The sequence below is a fragment of the Malaya genurostris genome, chromosome 3, assembly GCF_030247185.1.
Source record: "Malaya genurostris strain Urasoe2022 chromosome 3, Malgen_1.1, whole genome shotgun sequence".
Taxonomy (NCBI): Eukaryota; Metazoa; Arthropoda; class Insecta; order Diptera; family Culicidae; genus Malaya; species Malaya genurostris.
The window spans coordinates 215,564,593-215,583,529 of record NC_080572.1 but is presented as its reverse complement, the minus strand read 5'-3'; the positions used below and the strand labels follow the sequence as shown (position 1 = coordinate 215,583,529).

Below are 18,937 nucleotides of genomic sequence, written 5' to 3'. Positions count from 1 at the left end.
TACTGAGGATTGCTTATGTAGGGAAAGATGTTCGGTTGCCGGCACCCCACAGTAACTTTTGACAGAGAGCAGATAGCAAACAGACGCTTGTACTTTTTGCTGAGCTTAAAAGAAATTGGAAAAATTTGCAAACTTGGCATCTCTGCATATCACTGACAATTTTTCGCGATTTGTCGAAAAAAATGGGATGCCGGTAACCGAAATCGAATTTTTGAAAATGATAAAAAAAATCTTTGCTTGAGAAAATTTTGATAGCATCCGGTATTAAATCACGAAATAGATCGATTTCACCTCATAAATATTCAATCCACTCACCTTTCCGATTGATACCCTTCAATTTGTAATACTATAAAAAAGTCCGAAAAAACTTTTGTGTTGATTTTCGCGCAATTTGTTTTTAACGCAGCAAAAAGTACAAGCGTCTGTTTGCTTCAGGATTCGGCACAAAAAGAACGTGCTCCTATTGCACACACATGACATTTGGTGCCGGCAACCTTCCCCTATTTAAATTAAAGTTGTAAGTGTGACCGAGAGAAGGTTATTGTGCTACATTTCTTAACGTTTACTGTCGTGCCATTTCAGTCGCACATGTCTGTTTTTTTACAAGGTGAAATGCATTTACGCACGGAGTGTGGGACTCTCCACAGGACTACCCAACTGTTGATTGGAACTATCCACTAAAACAACTTGGATCTCCAACCCTACCTCCCCGGCACCACCGCTAGGTATTACTTCGGGATGGAAGGCTATTGGTGCTCATAGCACCCTCCCCAGATTTATGCAGAATGGGGATCAGCATCCTGCTCTCGAGGGATCGACGACCAGTTGGATGACGAGGTCGGTCCAGTGATGCCGGTTGGAGGGTAGCTTCCGGTTCACTGGCCCCTCGACGACCCAGAACTGATGCTACGTCGCGGAACTACTCGACTAGTCTCCGCCAAAAGATCTAGTCTACACCGACGGAGGGTTCCCTGACGAGGGAAGTCCTCCCGAACCGACGCTTACGGTAGGCGTATACGACCCGACCGAAAGGATGCCTAAGTCGATCCAATGATTCCGGTTGGAGCGTGAATTCCGGTTCACTGGCGCTCAGACGATCCTTGCGGTACCACGCGACGATCTACTCATCTAGTCCCCGACAAAGGATCTAGACTACTCCGACGGAGAGTTCCCCGGCGAAGGAGATTCTCCTGACACCGAGTCCTGTCTTACACCACACGGGACACTCGATGGAGTGCCGAGGTCGGTTCCGCGATTCCGGTTGGAGCATGGCTTCCGGTTCGCTGGCGCCTCGACGACTCGAATCGGTGTTGTGTCGACTACTCGACTAGCCCCCGCCGAAGGATCTAGCCTACAACGACGGAGAGTTCCCCGACGAAGGAGGCCCTCCCGAAACCGACGCTTTCGATACCCGTCAACGCCCGACCGAAAGGATGCCTGGGTCGATCCAGTAATTCCGGTTGGAGGATAGCTTTCCTAAGATTTTCTAAATGTCCATTTCTAGAGCACAAAAATCCACAAGACTTGTGAAAGGTTTCAAAAAGTGTCCGAGATAGCTCTCTTACTCCGATTGGTAAAGAACGGAAAAGATGTTCTAAATTTGTAGGTTATATCAGTTGATAGCCATACAAACTTACTCTGGCTATACAGGTTTCGGTATCAGACCCGATAGTAGCTGTCTTAAATTCCAAATCGAAACTAGCAACGATTTCTCAGAGATGACTTGAGGTTTGGGAACAGATAATAGTTCGAAGAGGCGAAATCAGGTGAACAAGGTTAATGGACAAGTAACTGAAGCCCTAAACCGTTGATTATAACCGTAGTTGCGATGCTCATGTACTTCATATAAGGCCCATTCACAGCGATTTCGGTCTTTAAGGTGAAATGTAGCGGAATGCGAAAATCGCGTTTTTGATCAATTATTCAAAAACTAGACCGATTTTCAAAAAACCAAAAACACTTAAGTTTTCGAAATCAAATTTATCATAACTAAGTATTCTTAGAATTTTGAAATTTTGCTTTGCCGAGCCGTAATTGGTTTTTGAAATGTATAAACGGTTACTGTTCCGTTCCACGGGGATGATTTTAGAACTGAAAAGTAGTGTTTGTAGCAGAATTTCACAAAGAATCTGATAATGCAACTCAAAATTATAAAATATTAGCTAGAACAACCGAAATTTGAAAAAGTTTACATAAATTTTTCTGCATTTTTTTTATTGCTTGCGCGCTGCTGTTTCGCATTGAGGTGGTGTGAGAAATGCACGGTGGGCACGGTGGCATTATATCGTGAGCAAAAATTACATATAAAATAATGACGCGAATTTATGCAGCATTGGGTTTTTTGTTGAAATAAAAACTAGTTGAATACAATAAAATGGGTATTGTAAGGTATCGTTTATTTTATAAGTAACTGTCATTTATAATGCTAATAATGTGCAATTCTGTTGAATTCAATGCATTGCAAGGTCTTGGTATTACATTTATTGTTGAATATGACCATTTGTTTCAACAGACTTCGCAGACAAGGAGTGGTGGAACAGTAATGCGAGAATACTGAATCTACACCAGGAAAATGTCTGGGTGTGGAAGTCTCAGAATTACATTCCTTTTGAGAAATTTGGCCTTTTTGATTTAACAGAATTCGCAGCCGACTCATAGCATAGCTTCGATTACATGGCTAGTGCTACGATCCTATTGACACAACATAAATAATACTTTCTACTTATTCGAAGATGATAATGAAAGTCAATTAGAATGGAATATATTGGCATTGAATGTATTCGATATGGTAGCCGTGTATAAAAAAACCGTGCGAAAAAAAACCGTGTAAAAAGAGACCTTAGTGTACTGGGAATAGTTTTCAAAATCACCAATATGAAACTTGAGCTTTCACAAACTAAGAATAAAATTCATGGTCTCTTAAAATACTCCTAAATATTTACCAGATACGCCTTCCGTTACCGGAATTACACGGTGATGAGTGTTTGAAATTTAACCATTTGATTCATTTCGTCGAGATATTTTGTGATTTGTGACTGTGTGTTTATGTATGCCTGTGTGTATGTGACAAATAATGTCTCTCGATTTTCTCAGAGATGGCTGAACCGATTTTCAAAAACTCAGATTCAAATAAAAGATCTTATGGTCCCATGGACTGCTATTGAATTTCATTCCGATCCGACTTCCGGTTCGGGATTTACAGAGTGATATGTGCAAATCTATAAGAAAATGCGCTCTCAATTCTCTCAGAAATTTCTAAACTGATTTTTACAAACTAAGATGAAAATAAAAGGTCTTGAAATTTTCTAGAAGACCCCGAAAAGTTGATCCAGATTCAACTTTCAGTTCCGGTATTACAACGCAATAAATAAAATAAATTTCCATTTCATGAGTATTTTTTCATAACTGATGGCGAAACGAGTTGCAAATTATTATAAAACTTACTGGTAACTTAATCTACTTAGCAGACCGTTTTAGTTAGGGGATATAGCAATCTACTTTGGGTTTCCGCTTCCGAAATCACCGGTAGTTGTGAAGGAAGGCTCCAAAAACGGAACTCACTTCCATTTCTCAGTAACGGTTGAACCGATTTCCAAAAAAACATGATTCAAATTAAAGCTCTCATTGTCTTAGAAGATACTGTGCAATTGTCTTCCGGTTCCGAAATTATAGGGCGATGAGTGTCAAAATATTCAAACTGTCATACAAAATGATGCAAAACCGGTAGGGATCGATAGGTGTTGGAACGAAAATAGAAAATACCACCGCTTAGAACACAGCGTTCTTTGTTCAATTTTGCATAGTGTGCATTTTTTCCTCATTTTAATACATATTAACTTGACATAACTGTTTACAAATTGAAATACTCATACCCAAAGAAAGTTTTTGATTTTATTCAAGTTTGAAAAAAAGAATTCTTGACAGAATCTTCTAGTCATGTTTGTGAAAATATAAGTAATATGAGAAAGGTATCATTACACCACTAGATGGATTACAAAAGGTTTTTTGCTTTTCTTATATAGAAAGACTATGCAATCACTGTGAAAACCGACTTTTGAACCGAGGCCCTTAGGGTCGAATGTCATATACCATTCGACTCAGCTCGACGAACTGAGCAAATGTCTGTGTGTGTATGTGTCCGCGTGTGTATGTGTCCGCGTGTGTATGTGTGTAGGTATGTAACAAATATGCAGTCACTTTTCTCGGAGATGGTTGAACCGATTTTTACAAACTAAGATTCAAACGGAAGGTCTCATGGTCCCATAGTCTGCTATTGAATTTCATCCCGATCCGACTTCCGGTTCCTTAGATAAAGGATGATATGCACCAAAAAAATGGAAAAAATATGCACTCATTTTTTCAGGAATGGCTGAACAGATTTTCACAAACTAAGATTCAAATGAAATGTCTTAGCGTTTCCTAAAAAATTCTGGAACATTTTATTCAGATCCGTCTTCCGGTTCCGGAACTAAAGCGTGATAAGCGGAAAATTACGAATTTCATTAGTAATTTTTCAGAAACGATGGTTAAAAAAAGGTAGAAATGTTGGTATAAAAGCTTAATTTGGCCCTGCTGGATCCCCCTTTTCCTGTTCCCGAAGAACCGAAAGTGGTGCAGAAAAACTTAAAAAATAGAACTCATTCAAATTTCTCTGCTATGCTGGAACCGATTTTCACATATCTTGATTTGAATTAAAGCTCGTATTATATTTAAAGCTACTGTGAAATTTCATCCGGATCCGACTTCCGGTTCCGCAGTTACAGGGCGATGAGTGTCAAAGTTTTCAGATCGCCATATAGAAAGACAATATGTACCACACCGAAAGAAGAAGAAAACATAAAACAAACGATGCGTGCTTTTTTCAATTTCGTACACGCTATGAAGAAATTGAAACGGTTACGGATGTCTGCTACCAGTGTGTAATATTGGTAAAAGACGGTGCTGCGGTTGATAAAAATTATAGCTATTTTATGATCAGTACAGCCGAATGAATAAACGAATGTCAATGAATTCAAATTCATTTGAAAAAATATGAAATTCTCATATTCGGTAGTGCAGCAATACCGTGCCGGTGATGTAATGATGTCAATAATAACAATAAAAGTAATAATCCTACTACATGTTTTATGCTACTGATTCATGCTGTTTAGTTTGACTTACATATGCAGATGTAACAGAAACGCAGGTTCGCTTCGTTCGTTAGATTTCGTTTAATTTATTTAATCGAAATAGAGCATGAGATAGTAAGTCTCGGTTTAACTAGGTTCAAAACTGTTCCAATTTTTAGGTCATATTTGCTGCTAGCAAACAAACCAACTTCGGCTTTACCGGTCATCTGAATCCGGTTTCGGAAGAATTGAAAATGGTGAATTGGAAATAGTGCTCGCTTTCCTTTAAGATGGCCAAAACGATGTTCACAAACTTATAGGTTCAAATGAAAAGTCTTACAGTTTCATATAGAATTCCTAAATTTGTTGTGGATACTACTTCCAGTTCCGGAACTACAGGGTAAACAGGATTTGTAGAGTTTGTTAGATTAAGTCCGAACAAACTTTCCTATTGCTATTCAATGAACAGTTGGTTTTGCGAATTCCACAGTTTTTGATGTTATGAGTAATATGAGAAAGGCATCATTACACCAATAGGTGGATTAGGAAAGGTTTTTGCCTTTCTCTATAGAAAGGTATTAGAATTGCTGGAAAAACCGACTTTCTAACGGAGCCTCGGAGACCCATAGTGTTATATACCATTCGACTCAGTTCGACGAGATCGAAGAATGTCTGTGTGTGTGTGTGTGCACTTTTCGAAAATATTTTTACCGCGCAATTTTCTCAGAGATGGTTGAACCGATTTTAACAAACTTAGGCCCGTTTGAAAGCTACTGTTGGGCCATTGATCAAGTTCAAAGATCAAACGGCTGTGACTTTTTGTTCCGGAGATATGATGGTATAAGTGACGTAACCGACAAAACACGTTGATTTTTACCGCTCTTATAACATACATATAAGGGTGCCAATATTTTGGGATCACCTCTAATTTCGTGATTTTACATCGATCATAGTTTTAAATTAGGTTTTCGATTCAACTGATAGCTATTTCATAGTACTGTCGTGTAAAATTCATTATTTTTCTGTGTATTCACAAATAGTTAAGGCTGCAGTTTATGTGTACTTGTGTTGTGTTATTCTAATAAAAGTAATCTTTTTTTACAGGTGGCAGGCACTAGTATAGGTAAGACAAATAACACTTCGAAACATGTTCAACTAAATTTTTTTCAAAGTAAAGTATTTTAATAATGTGCTTTTTCTTTTAATATCCTAGTTACTAATTAAAGCTTTCATTTTGGGGTGATATTGAATCTTAGAAGATTATTTCGCTGAAAATCTTTGGTTTTTCAGTTAAAAGTTTCATATATACGTTTTTTTCAGGTTTCGATTTCGACTTTACAGAGCCTAGAAGTATAGTTTGTAACTTAGCAGTTCAAATTCAATCCAAAGTCTAAAATTATACACTAATAGATAATAATATTTGCAACATTTTCAAGGGAAATCGTTAAAATCACTTAGTAATTGAAACACAATAACACTTACAGTTTTATTTATATAAAGAGATTTTGATACTATCAATCGAACTTTTATAATGTTTATTCCAATAGTCATAACGAACAAAAAGAGGAAAAATTTAATAATACATGTTAGCTACTCTCCTGTCGCAATTTTCTTTCATAAATTTTTCTGCCCCATAAATCAACCACGGCGAATTCTGGAAGAGGCCACGAATGAAACGAATTCTAGCATTTTCTATCGTTCGACTTCCTACTACTGTAAAGCAGAAGCTGCTTACTAAAGTAGAGCACGCCCAAACATTCCATCGATCCCAGTTTTTATAACGAAGCAGCAATAATTCCTCTAATCGGTATTAACGAAACGCGCCATGAAAGTATTTCGGTGTTTTGATTTCATTTTCACTCGCCTTTTTTCTGCAAGGTGGTTCACCGTCGCAAAGGATAATATTATACCAAAGTGGTTTCTCACGAAGCTAGCGTAGCTCTATGGCTCTAGTACAGAGAGAAAGAACCGTGTATTGCTGCGAGGTGGAGGGATTACGATTTCATGGTTCTTGATTGAATTTCTCGTTAACACGCCTGGGACGTACTTCAGCAACCGCCAGCCGGTTATAGCAAGGATTTACGTCACAGCTTCGAGGAACTGTTCGGAGCAATTAAGATGAATTTGAACCTGGGTACGCAAAAAACATAATCATGTGTGGTTCCACAAAGTGTGTAAATCGCGCGCATATCTCTAGTTGATTTTCCATACCATTTTCAGTTTTATTCAGTGAACTTTGTCTGTCAGTTTGTTGGGAAAAGTTGAAAACATACCATTTTAGTGCTCTCAGCTTTGACTAATGCCTTCGAAATTTATTTCTACATACGTAGGCATGTTCGGTGCCAGTTTGTTGCCTGGAGCCAGTTTGTGGAAAGCTGTCTATTACAAACAGACTTGCCATAATTTAGTTCGGTTTGATAATGATATAATGAAGAAATCACCACCGTAGTTGGTTTGCTCTGATTCCAAGATGGAAATTTCAAAGCATTATATATTGTTCCCGATGAAGCTAACGGCTCATTCAACCGTTGGCGATCCTCGATAATGAAGATGTTGACTGAGAAGGTGATGTTGCCATTGCTAATTGTGCTAATGGTGCATGAACCGGAAGCTATACCGAGAAAAAGTCTGCTGAAGCTTTGTACTTTTCTTACCAGGATGAAAACAACCATGAAAGAAAATTAACGACAAAAGTTTTCCTCTTTGCAAGATTCGGTAGGGAGTCTGATCAGAACGTTAGATGAATTGGTTTTGCATTAGAATATAAAAATAAAGTACGTATTTTGGCAAACCGGCTGAAGCGATTTTAATATAAGTTATAATTTCAGGGATTTTAGTCAGCATGTAGATTTAACATACGTTTTATCGTATGTTGTTTAAAAAATCAAACTTTTTGCATTACATTCCTAGCCTATCTATTTCCACAGACATAGCAGCCCATTTTTAGTGACATAATCATTGCATGGATAGTACTACGATTTTACTGACACTAAGAAAATTCTTCATGGTCGAATTTCGAGCATACGACAACTGGCTTGTAAGACCAGCGCCCAATGCATTGAACATCCAACCCGGGCATATGTTGTTTAAGCTGGTCTCAAATGTCAATTTTTAATAATAAGAAATAAATGAAGGCGTACCTACTATAAAGTGTAACGACAAGCTCACGTAAATATTTCAGGGATTAAAATCATTGACTTACCACTCGCGATAACATATTGAGGGATAAAAACTTCTAAAGTAAATCCCCGAAAATTTGATCCGGACGGGTTACAGAACATGTTGATCAATTTCCATATGTATAAAACATGTACATAATTACTTGAAAATTTTTTAGTTATAAAGTCGATTGTTGAAAATCATTCATTTTAAAATTGATTTAAAGAGAAGAGTTTTCATCATATTTTTTGTTTTGAGTTTCGGAGGAGATATACGGGCCTGCTTACGGCGATAAAGTCGAAACATTGTAGCCAGAAAAGACATCATAAATTGCTAATGCACTGATGAGCTGAAGGCGAGTTGTAAAACGAATTATCATGAATAATTTTTGAGACTCAAATTTCGCCCAAAGATGTCTCTTTAAAAATGTATTCTTTAAAAATGTCTCCTTTTTAGATTCAATTTGGCAATCATTTGTATTCGGAATTGGCAGCACCCTACCAGATTTTAATGAAACTGTCTGTACATGTAGATTTCGTCACAAAAATCTATTTTGCATATGTACTTTTTTTTTCCAAAAATTAATCTATACTGTCTTTTGAAAGGGGCTAAGTTTTCTGCTTTTCTCATATAGAAAGGCTTTACAATCACGTTGAAAACCGACATTTGAACCGAGTCCCGTAGGGCCGAATGTCGTATACCATTCTACACAGCTCGACGAAGTGAGCAAATGTCTGTGTGTGTATGTATGTATGCATGTGTGTATGTGATAAATAATGTCACTCGATTTTCTCAGAGATGGTTGAACCGATTTACACAAACTCAGATTCAAATAAAAGGTCTTACGGTCCCATAGATCGCTATTGAATTTTATCCCGATACCACTTCCAATTCCGGAATTACAGGTTGATATGCACCAAAATAATGAAAAAAATTGTCACTCATCTTTCTTAGAGATGGCGTGTCCGATTTTCACAAATTTAGATTCAAACGAAAGGTGAGGTGGCATAGATTGCTAATAAATTTTATCTTTATAAAATTTAATTATCTTTAATTTGAATCATGATTTGTGGAAATCGGTTTAACCGTTGCTGAGAAATCGAAGTGAGCTCCAAAAGGTTTTCCAATGGTTATAGTCGAAACATGACAAATCCTGTAAAAATGTGTTGTACCAGTCAGTCACGTACCCAGAGGGGGGGCCCGAGGGGCCCGGGCCCCTCCCGAAATCAAAAACAGATATATAATTATTTAGAAGGCCTATGGCATGTGTTGCAGAAATAACAAGACAGTAAACGTAAAGAAATAACAGATCCAGTGGAAAAGTTTAAAGTGTCTGTTAAAAACACCCGTAAGAGGCACACCGAGAATTAGGTACATAAGCAGTCCTCAATAACATTATTTTTTTTACCTTGGGCCCTCCCGAAACGAAATCCTGGGTACGGGCCTGGTACCAGTATTTTTCTCAAAATTAGTCACATTTTCGAATGATAGTATTAAAAACCTGTTTGAATCCGCCTAGTGATGTAATGGAGCCTTTCTCATTTTCATTTTCTCCTGTCTATTACAATAGAAATTCTTCGAAATACTACAATTTAAAAAAGGCGGATGGGTAATGTCAGAGACATAACTGGATGTCGTGAATACGAAAAAACTGGCACGCTCCCATCACTTTTTCGAATATCAGTTAGTTGATTGATTGTATGAATTGTGCAAGTTTTCCCCTTTTTCACTAATAGAGTTTGAAGCGATGCACCTACATTAAAGTACAGATTAGTAGGGATGTCCGATACCGAGTCGATACTTTGAAGTATCGATACTTTCTTTCGAGAATCGGGTATTTTTGGTATCGATATTACATCAGAGCGATACTGTTAGTATCGATACTTTAGGTCTCGATACTTACAGTATCGCAACAGATTGAAGTCAATTCCCATTACTACGGAATATTCTTTTTGTTTCAATTATAGAAGCTTTAACCTTAAGGTCATTTGCCACTTCGGGTCAGAAAAACTTTCTAACCCTATATGCGGGATGAGAATCGAACCCAGGTGGGATGAGTAAAAGGCATCGATTAACCCATCACGCTATACCCGTCACCGATGGAACATGTTTTGACGTAAATACGTCTTACTTTACTATAGAGCGCCTTTTCAAAGTTTACCCTTTGGAAGAGCGGTTTTTTCGTGAAAATTTCTTGTTTTTTTCAACGTATCATCCAAATTTTTTTACACGTCATCAGAGACATGACCAGCATTTTGTGATAAATTTTCAGTAATATAACCACAAACAGAGATGTCCATCTCCTCTGTGTGACGAAGAGCAAGCAAAATTTCTCCCCTCGCACTGACAACTTCAACGAGAGCTCTTCTCTTTCACATTTATACACCACTGTTGTATAAAGTGTGCACGCATCATGAGTGCGTTTGTTTATTTCCTTTTACCCTTTTTTTTTCCACTGAATCGCATCAAAGTGCTAGAGCATTAGCTAAGAAATTCTCTGAGGAGGATGCAGATACTTTCACAGAGGTGTATACGCCGGTGAGCGCTCTGGTGTATGGTTTGCGTAAAAGAAGCGTGGACACGCAAAATCAGCAAAATAAAACAATTTATCGTAAAATTTTCGGTTTTCCTTGCAAATTTTTCAGAGCAAGGCCAGATCTACTCTCTATTAATTGAAGATCACAGAAGTGTTCGCTCACCATCACGCGCCAGTGGTCACTTGGGTGTATTTAGACGAGAGCACGTGAGAGCGATTCATGCGAAGAGAATGTGTTTCACTCGCGCCAGCTGCTTTAACCACAAGCACACACTCAAATGCTGTCTATTCGACACTGAGAAGAAGTGCGCTTTCCTCTTTGTGCGATGTTTCGTTTTTTGCATCCTCGGTGTGGACAAGAATCTGACGCCAGTGTGTATCACTCTGGTGAAATGCTATCTCTGATCACAAATAACTAGAAATTAAAATGTCATATTTGGTAAGTGAAAAAGGTAAACATTTGATGCTTATTTTATTCTAGCCTGCGTAGTTGTTTCGTTCAGCTCAAATCGGAATCCAGGTCAAGAATCCAAGACAAGATTTTATTTTTCATTCTAATAATCCAGTTCTAATATTCAGTTCCTCGTCCGGAACCCAGGGCCAGAATTGAAATCCTGAATTCTGGAACTTGGACTAAATTTAAGAATTTTATTATAAGCCTGGTTTATGGACCCGAAATCTGGAACATAGATCATGATCTTCGTTCTAGACCTAGACTCTGGAGCTAAAATTTGGAGAAGAAATTTTTGGACTTGAATATGAATTATGAAATATAATTCTGGATTTGAAATTGAGGTTCAGACCAGAATACAATTGCAAAACTCCTATCCAGAATTCAGACTTATAATTCAAGTTCAGAATTCGGAAATTGAGTTCTGAACCTCAAGTTCTGGAACTACAGCCCGAAACTCTGGATCAAATTCAGATCTAAAACTCAGCATTATTTCCAGAATTCTTTTCAAAAATGCTTTCCAGAAGCAGGTTTCAGTTAGAGAATGCTGGTCTAGAATTAGGATCCAAAACTCACTTTTACAATTCTAGAAGTGTAACTGAATTCTGAGACTAGATTCTGAAGATTTCTGAACTATATTCCGGATCTGGATTATACAACTCAGTTTCAAAGCTGAATTATGGATCCGATTTTGAAAATTGAATCCTGAATCGGACTCTCGAAGAATCCTGGTCTCGAATTCAGTTACAGATCTCAGCTTCAGTGATCAGTTCAACAATCTAGATTCAGAATTCAATTCTTGGACTTAGTTTCAGAATTCAGTTCCATAGTCTAGCATCGAAATTGAGTTTCAGAATTTAGGTATAGAATTCATTTTATTCGTATTCATGCCATCCGGTTATGTTTCTGATACAACCCACCTCTCTTTTTTTTTCTTCGACATCGATGAAGCGCCAGGCTCGTGCATGGATTGGTATGACGTGGACGTGGATGTGGACGTGGACGCGAGATTGTCGAGAACGAATTTCAACGACGGCTAGTCCACGTCATACCAATACATGCGCGAGCCTGGTGCTTCCGTTCAGTCCGTCCTCGGTACCGTCGTAATGGCAATAGGAATTGGCTTTTAGTGTAGTATTCATGTATCGACATAAAGGTTTTGACATGAAAATTTTTGAGAAAATATCATCATGACTCCAACACAAAGTGGCGTGCGGATAATCTTTGACATGGGCCAAAAGTCGCGAATTAATTTACTTATTTTATTTTTAAATGATTGCTTTTCAAGTATCAATTGATACTTACAGGTATCGATACTTTATAACCTTTTGATACCTTGTATCGATTCCCAAAATTTCGGTATCCCGATACCCTAGGTATCGATACTTTGCCTTCCGAGTACCATCCCTACAGATTAGTTACATTAAACAGCTACTATTCTACAACTATATATTCCTTGAAAACTTGAAACTTGAAATAATTCCTTTTTAATTGCTAATATAGAAAGCTAGGTACGACAAATTTGTAGTTTATTTTAATTGAAGCTATGAAGTTCGAAGATATCTGATTCTTCTCAAAATTTCAGTACGAGGCAATTGCAATGGCCTGGTCTGAAATGTATCGACGATCTTCGGTATGCAAGAGTGATTTTAATAATAATAATGATAGTAATAATAATAATAATAATAATAATGACAGTAATAATAATAATAATAATACTAATAATAATAATAATAATAATAATAATAATAATAATAATAATAATAATAATAATAATAATAATAATAATAATAATAATAATAATAATAATAATAATAATAATAATAATAATAATAATAATAATAATAATAATAATAATAATAATAATAATAATAATAATAATAATAATAATAATAATAATAATAATAATAATAATAATAATAATAATAATAATAATAATAATAATAATAATAATAATAATAATAATAATAATAATAATAATAATAATAATAATAATAATAATAATAATAATAATAATAATAATAATAATAATAATAATAATAATAATAATAATAATAATAATAATAATAATAATAATAATAATAATAATAATAATAATAATAATAATAATAATAATAATAATAATGATAATAATATTAATAATAATAATAATAATAATAATAATAATAACAATACAGATTAATCTGTATATATGGCAACCCAGTTTCGCATGGCATATTTTCACACGATGATGTATAAAGATGTGTTCAACATCATCACTTTCGCTTTCGCATTGCCGTTCGTAATTGAATGTGTTAGAGACGGTACAAATTATTTTAATTTCCATCTTGATGAATCTTTCGGTAGGAAATATTGAATAATAATAATAATAATAATACTCCTAATGATTATCTGTGGCACTATCTGGAAAGCGACAAAATTCAACTAGTTCTTTATGATAATTTTTAGCACTGAAAAGTGCTTTGAATTGTCTGAAAAGCACTGAAAAGTGCTTTGAATGGAGCTTGCTGGACTTTTTGGCTGCCTTTCTACCGGTGCCATCGTGCTGACGGTGTCTCGTACGTTCAGAGTAGCTGCTTTAACTTAAATGACGCTATTTCTCACATCACATTTCATTTTATACCTGCTACTGGCAGCGGTGTACGGACAGCCCCTTTGTCAAAATTCTTTTGCCTGTTCGCAGAACGGGAAACAGTGAGACGACAGGTCCTCGATGTTACTATCGTGTATATTTTGTTTCGGGAACAGTTGCTCAGCAAATGGTAGGAAAAATGAGCCACTCAACTTTTCTATGGATGCTCTTGTATAGAAGCAGACATCTCGCGTTCTGATTGGTTGGTGCTGACATGGGTTGAATCAAACAGGTTTTTCATCTGCCAAAGTCAACCATTGCGACCCAAATATGACATTACTCAATGATACAACCCTAGTTTTAAGTTAGTCGTAAATTAAAATTAGTAAAAGCCCTTGGCATCTTAGAGCTTAAGCAGTGTGCCTTAAACATTATATTCTTGAATAAAAAAAAAAAAACAGGTTTTTCAATAGCGTACCATTGAAAAATGTCAATGTTGTTGCAATACACGTTCAAGTTGAAAATTTTCGATTCTATTGGTAGTTAGATTATATAAATCCTTCCACAGATCACAGAGCTATGATCTTTCAAAATGCGAGAAAGGCAAACGCGCTTTATGAATTATCCTTTTTGATACTCGTTTATACCAAACATTTCAGAAAAGTTTAATTTTGAACTATTTGAGATTATGTAACACAACTGAAAATTTTATCATAAAATTGTGATCATATTTCCGATGGCATGTAGCAAGAATTATGTTGATTCATTAGATACAACACAAGATATTCACGATCAAAAACTTATCACTCTCTCAGAGGGTAAATTTTGAAAAGGCGCCCCATAGTAAAGTAAGTCGTATTCACGACAAAAGTTTAGAAAATAGTTTTGAAGATTTCTGTTGCATAATACTACTACATTGATATACTACATTTGAATTTAAGTTATTTAAAATGCATGCAATCATATGTGAGAAAGTAAAGTGAGCTCCATTTTATCACATTTGATTATTATTGTCGGTACTGCCGGAACCGAAAGCTGGATATCGGCATAGTGACATTCGGTTCATTCAATCATACACTGATATGACCTACAAATTCACTTACGATTCTCTAGGAAGGTTTGAATTTGGGAAAAAAATATAACGGTATTCGGACTTGAATAAAATTCAGTAGATCAATCATGGGACTATCAATGGTTTGTTTGGTTACTGACTGTCATGGTCTGCAAGCTAGAGAAATTAACTAGCCAATATAAAGAAGTAACTTAAGTAAAAAAAATTTTTTGAAACTGACATTTTTACACTAAACACGCAACCTGCGGAAGCAGAGTTTAAACCGAATGAAAATTGGGATATTCTTATGGTATCTTAGGACCTTTCATTTAAATCTTAGTTTGTCAAAATCGGTTTTTCGAGAAAAATGAGTGACATTATTTTCACACATTTGATGCATATCACCCTGTAATTCTGGAACCGGAAGTCGGATCCGAATGAAAGTTAGGAAGTTTATATCGAACCGTGAGGCCTTTCATTTGAAAATCGGTTTAGCCATCTCTGAGAAAAATAATATGCTAACTTGACTAATGTGATGTGCTATTGGTTCAATTCCCCTGATTATGTTCCCTACCAAACTTCAATGAAAACTTTCAAGGATGTCGAAAGAAAACTTACAAGGAAAAAAGTTTTTACAACTAAAATTTTTTCTTGTCCAGTACTGATACTTTTCTCAAATTTCGGCAACTGTTTAGCTAAAGAGTATTCTGTGAGATCTCCTAACAAATGAAGTTTCATTGGATACCAATCATGACAGTTTTTAATTTGGTAAAAAGACACTTCAATTGCTGAAGGCTCAGTAGTTCCGAAATTTCCCTTTTTTGCATTTGCCGAACAATCAGAAAAGGTTATGATAAACAGACAGTTTAGTTTTTGCTGCAGAATCCGGCATTTTTTAGCGCTCCTAAAGCAAATAGTCTGTAAGTCTTTTTGTTTTTCTGGTAAACTGTTTTTGTATAATATACCAAAGGACCGCATATCAACCGTCCTTCGGTCATATGGCCACACATCAATTGATGAAGAATACGAGTGATAGGCCCTTTAGATCGAGTCCACTAAATCGATGCGAAAAAAATATCGACATAGTGTGTAATGACAGAGTACCGGCTTACGATTACATGTTAAAGAAGAGAAGGATAGAGACTAGTTCAAGCTACCAGTTCTGGATTTCTGGTTAAAGCGAAGAATTGTAATATCCATCATTAATTAGTTCTTCGATTTGTAATGTATTTTACAGCAGTGGATTGAAGTCTGAGATGTGCTGTCACCGTTATCTATAAAATGTGTCAATTTATGCATTTATAAAAACTAACCTAAAATTTCAGTCACCGTTATCTATAAAATGCTTGAATTTAATCTATGTTCATAAATAATATTGTTTCCGACTCTTATAGGTATTTTTAGGATATATAACTTCTTTTCAGTCTTGTAAGAAAATCAAGTACTTCTTATATTTTCTTTACTTCTGAAACGTCGGAAAATAAAAGAAGTCCTTGATTTTCTTACAAGACGGAAAATCCGTTAGATATTCTATTTTTATATCTAAATAGTATGGATATGAAAAGATAAATTCAATAAAATGCTAGCTTAACGAAGAATTTGTATGCAGCTAAGATCAGTTCGTATACTGAAACTGGATCTCGTGGGATAAATTCGTTGGTTGCAGTTATACACATTTCTTGATATAATAAATTAATATTTGCAGTTGAGTTGTGAAGAGCCGAACTACGGAAAAGTTTGTTAACACCAATAAAGATAATTCGTGAGTTGTGCTGTTCAATGAAAGGCAGCAATCTTCCCTTCAAGACATTCGTGGATGCAGATATCTGTAGTCAAAGTTTTCGCTATGACAAATAAATAAAGCCGTTAGATTTTGCTTATCCTGGCGCTTTTATGGCACGATAGGGCTTCAATCCAGCTTTTTGCTGCAGTTGGTTGATAAGCATCATAGTTTTGAATCAAAGTCATTGTAAGCTTCCTAAGTCTTGTACCTTATTTTCTTATTTTGCAAATTAAATTCAATCTGTTAGAATTAAAATTAATATTATTTCAATTCCACCAACAGTTAATTTAACCATGCGTCGTGACATCAAGACGTAAATTATAAATTTATTTATAATTATTATTATTTTAAACGTTTCCAATTCATTTCTTTGAGCCAATTTTTGTTATCAATTCCATTCATTTGGCCGGTTTCGAAAGACGTATTCTTATAATTTCCTTTATAGGAAGGTTATCCACGATGACGACATATTCTCGTACCGAACCTGTAAAAGAGATAACTTTGAATGATGTAATGATTAATTGTGTGTACAATCTGCCCTTTACCCAGATAGTCCAGAAAAGATTCCAAACGGAGTAGCGTAGCGTACTCGAGTAGTACGAATTGGACAACCATTTACCTTCAAACAAAAAATTAAAAGAAAGATGTTCGCAAAAAACCAACAATATATTTCGATTCATGAGCTGCTACACAGTCTTGCTGAAAAAAAAATCAATAGTGTTAAATTGCTGTGATGCCTCGGAAGCCAGCTAGTCCGTCAGTAGCTTGCGCCACTTTCACCTCGCTGTCGATAAAGATCAAAGGAGTTTTCCAGTGTTATTCCAGTCGAAACCACGACAGAAGCGGAATGATGACTCTACCGAATACTGCCTTTATCATTGGACGTAGCAGGACGCAACTTTAGATCGCTTTGGTGGTTTCGATGATCCACGATAGAGAAGATTTCTCAGTTGGTAAACAACACAAACCGATGACGGATTTTACAGAGTCGCTTCAGAAAAAGTTTTTTTTCTCCTTTTTCATGGTCTCATTCATTTAGTGGTTTTTGCATAAGTAGTATGATTTTCGTTTCATCTGCTGAAAATTTGCCTATTTTAAATTGTTACCGTTTGCTTAATTTTTCTTCGAGTTATTTCGCGTGCTTTTAAAGCCAGGTTATGTTTTTCCCACTGTTTTACTGAAATCAAACGTCAAACGTAGTAGAGTTCCCGAGTTTTGAGAATAACTGATAATTTCACTGATTTCGAATGACAAAGAAAACAATTCTATGAAACTATAAAAATCAGTATATTTTTCTATTTTATGCAATTGTTTCTTAGAATCTAAAAGACTATGCATAGTACCCTATTTCATGATGTTATGATTTTAGCACGGCTCGTTTTTGGCAACATAATCGTTCGAACATGACATATGGCATATTTTTTTTGTTTCGATTATAGAGGTTTTAACCTTATGGTCATTCGCCTCTTCTGGCCAAAAAGCTTTCTGATCCTATGTGCGGGGTTGGGAATCGAACCCAGGTGGGCTGCGTGAAAAGCATTGACTTACCCATCACGCTATACCCGTCCCCTCAAGCATATGGATTAGAAAGATAACAGTTTTTTCAAATTCAAAACTATTTTATATTTATATTGATCTATACTGCTTGCAGTAATAATTGCTGGAAGCACACAACTTATTACACCATTATACCATTCGCAGACGTTCGTCGAGATCAGCAAATTTGTGTGTGAAAATAATAATTTCAAACATTTTTTTTCGGAGAACTGATTTTCACATACTTAGACTCAAATGTCTAAGTCCTATGTTCCCATGTAAGATTTCTGAATTTCATTTGAATCCGACTGCTGGTTCCGGAACTACAGGATGATATATGTAGTGAAATTAATATAATGTCACTCATTTTGATAGTAGATAACTGAACCGATTTCGTCCATCTAATACTCAAATAAAAAGTCTTAAGGTCTCATAAAAATTGCTTGGTTTTCAATCAGATCCGACTTCCGGTTCAGGAGATACAGGGTGATTAATGTAAAAATTTCACATAAATTTATCGGGTTTTCAGATTTTGAGAGTCCACGAGCAAATAAACTTATTTCAGTTTTTCCAGTATTCGGTTTTCGATCCCGGAAGGTATTCAAAACGGCCAAAACGAATTTAATAAACAAAAATTGAAATTAAAATAAGCCATACAAAATTGGTGAATTTTATCCGATTCAGACTTCGAATTTAGATATTACAGGGTGATGAATTTTTAAATTTCAAACCGTTCTAGAA

At 35.8% G+C, this 18,937-nt stretch overlaps 1 protein-coding gene across 2 annotated transcripts in view; it reads left to right on the top strand.

The window, feature by feature from the left end:
• LOC131433717 (protein qui-1) overlaps positions 1-18,937 on the top strand; it is a 271,477-nt gene that overhangs the window by 21,422 nt on the left and 231,118 nt on the right. Inside the window, exon 2 of one of the 2 annotated variants that reach the window (XM_058600272.1) lies at positions 6,213-6,231. The exons of the other annotated variant lie outside the window; for it this stretch is intronic. The gene's annotated coding sequence lies outside the window, so the exon portion shown is untranslated. The remainder of the gene's footprint in view (positions 1-6,212; positions 6,232-18,937) is intronic. 2 annotated transcript variants of the gene reach the window in all.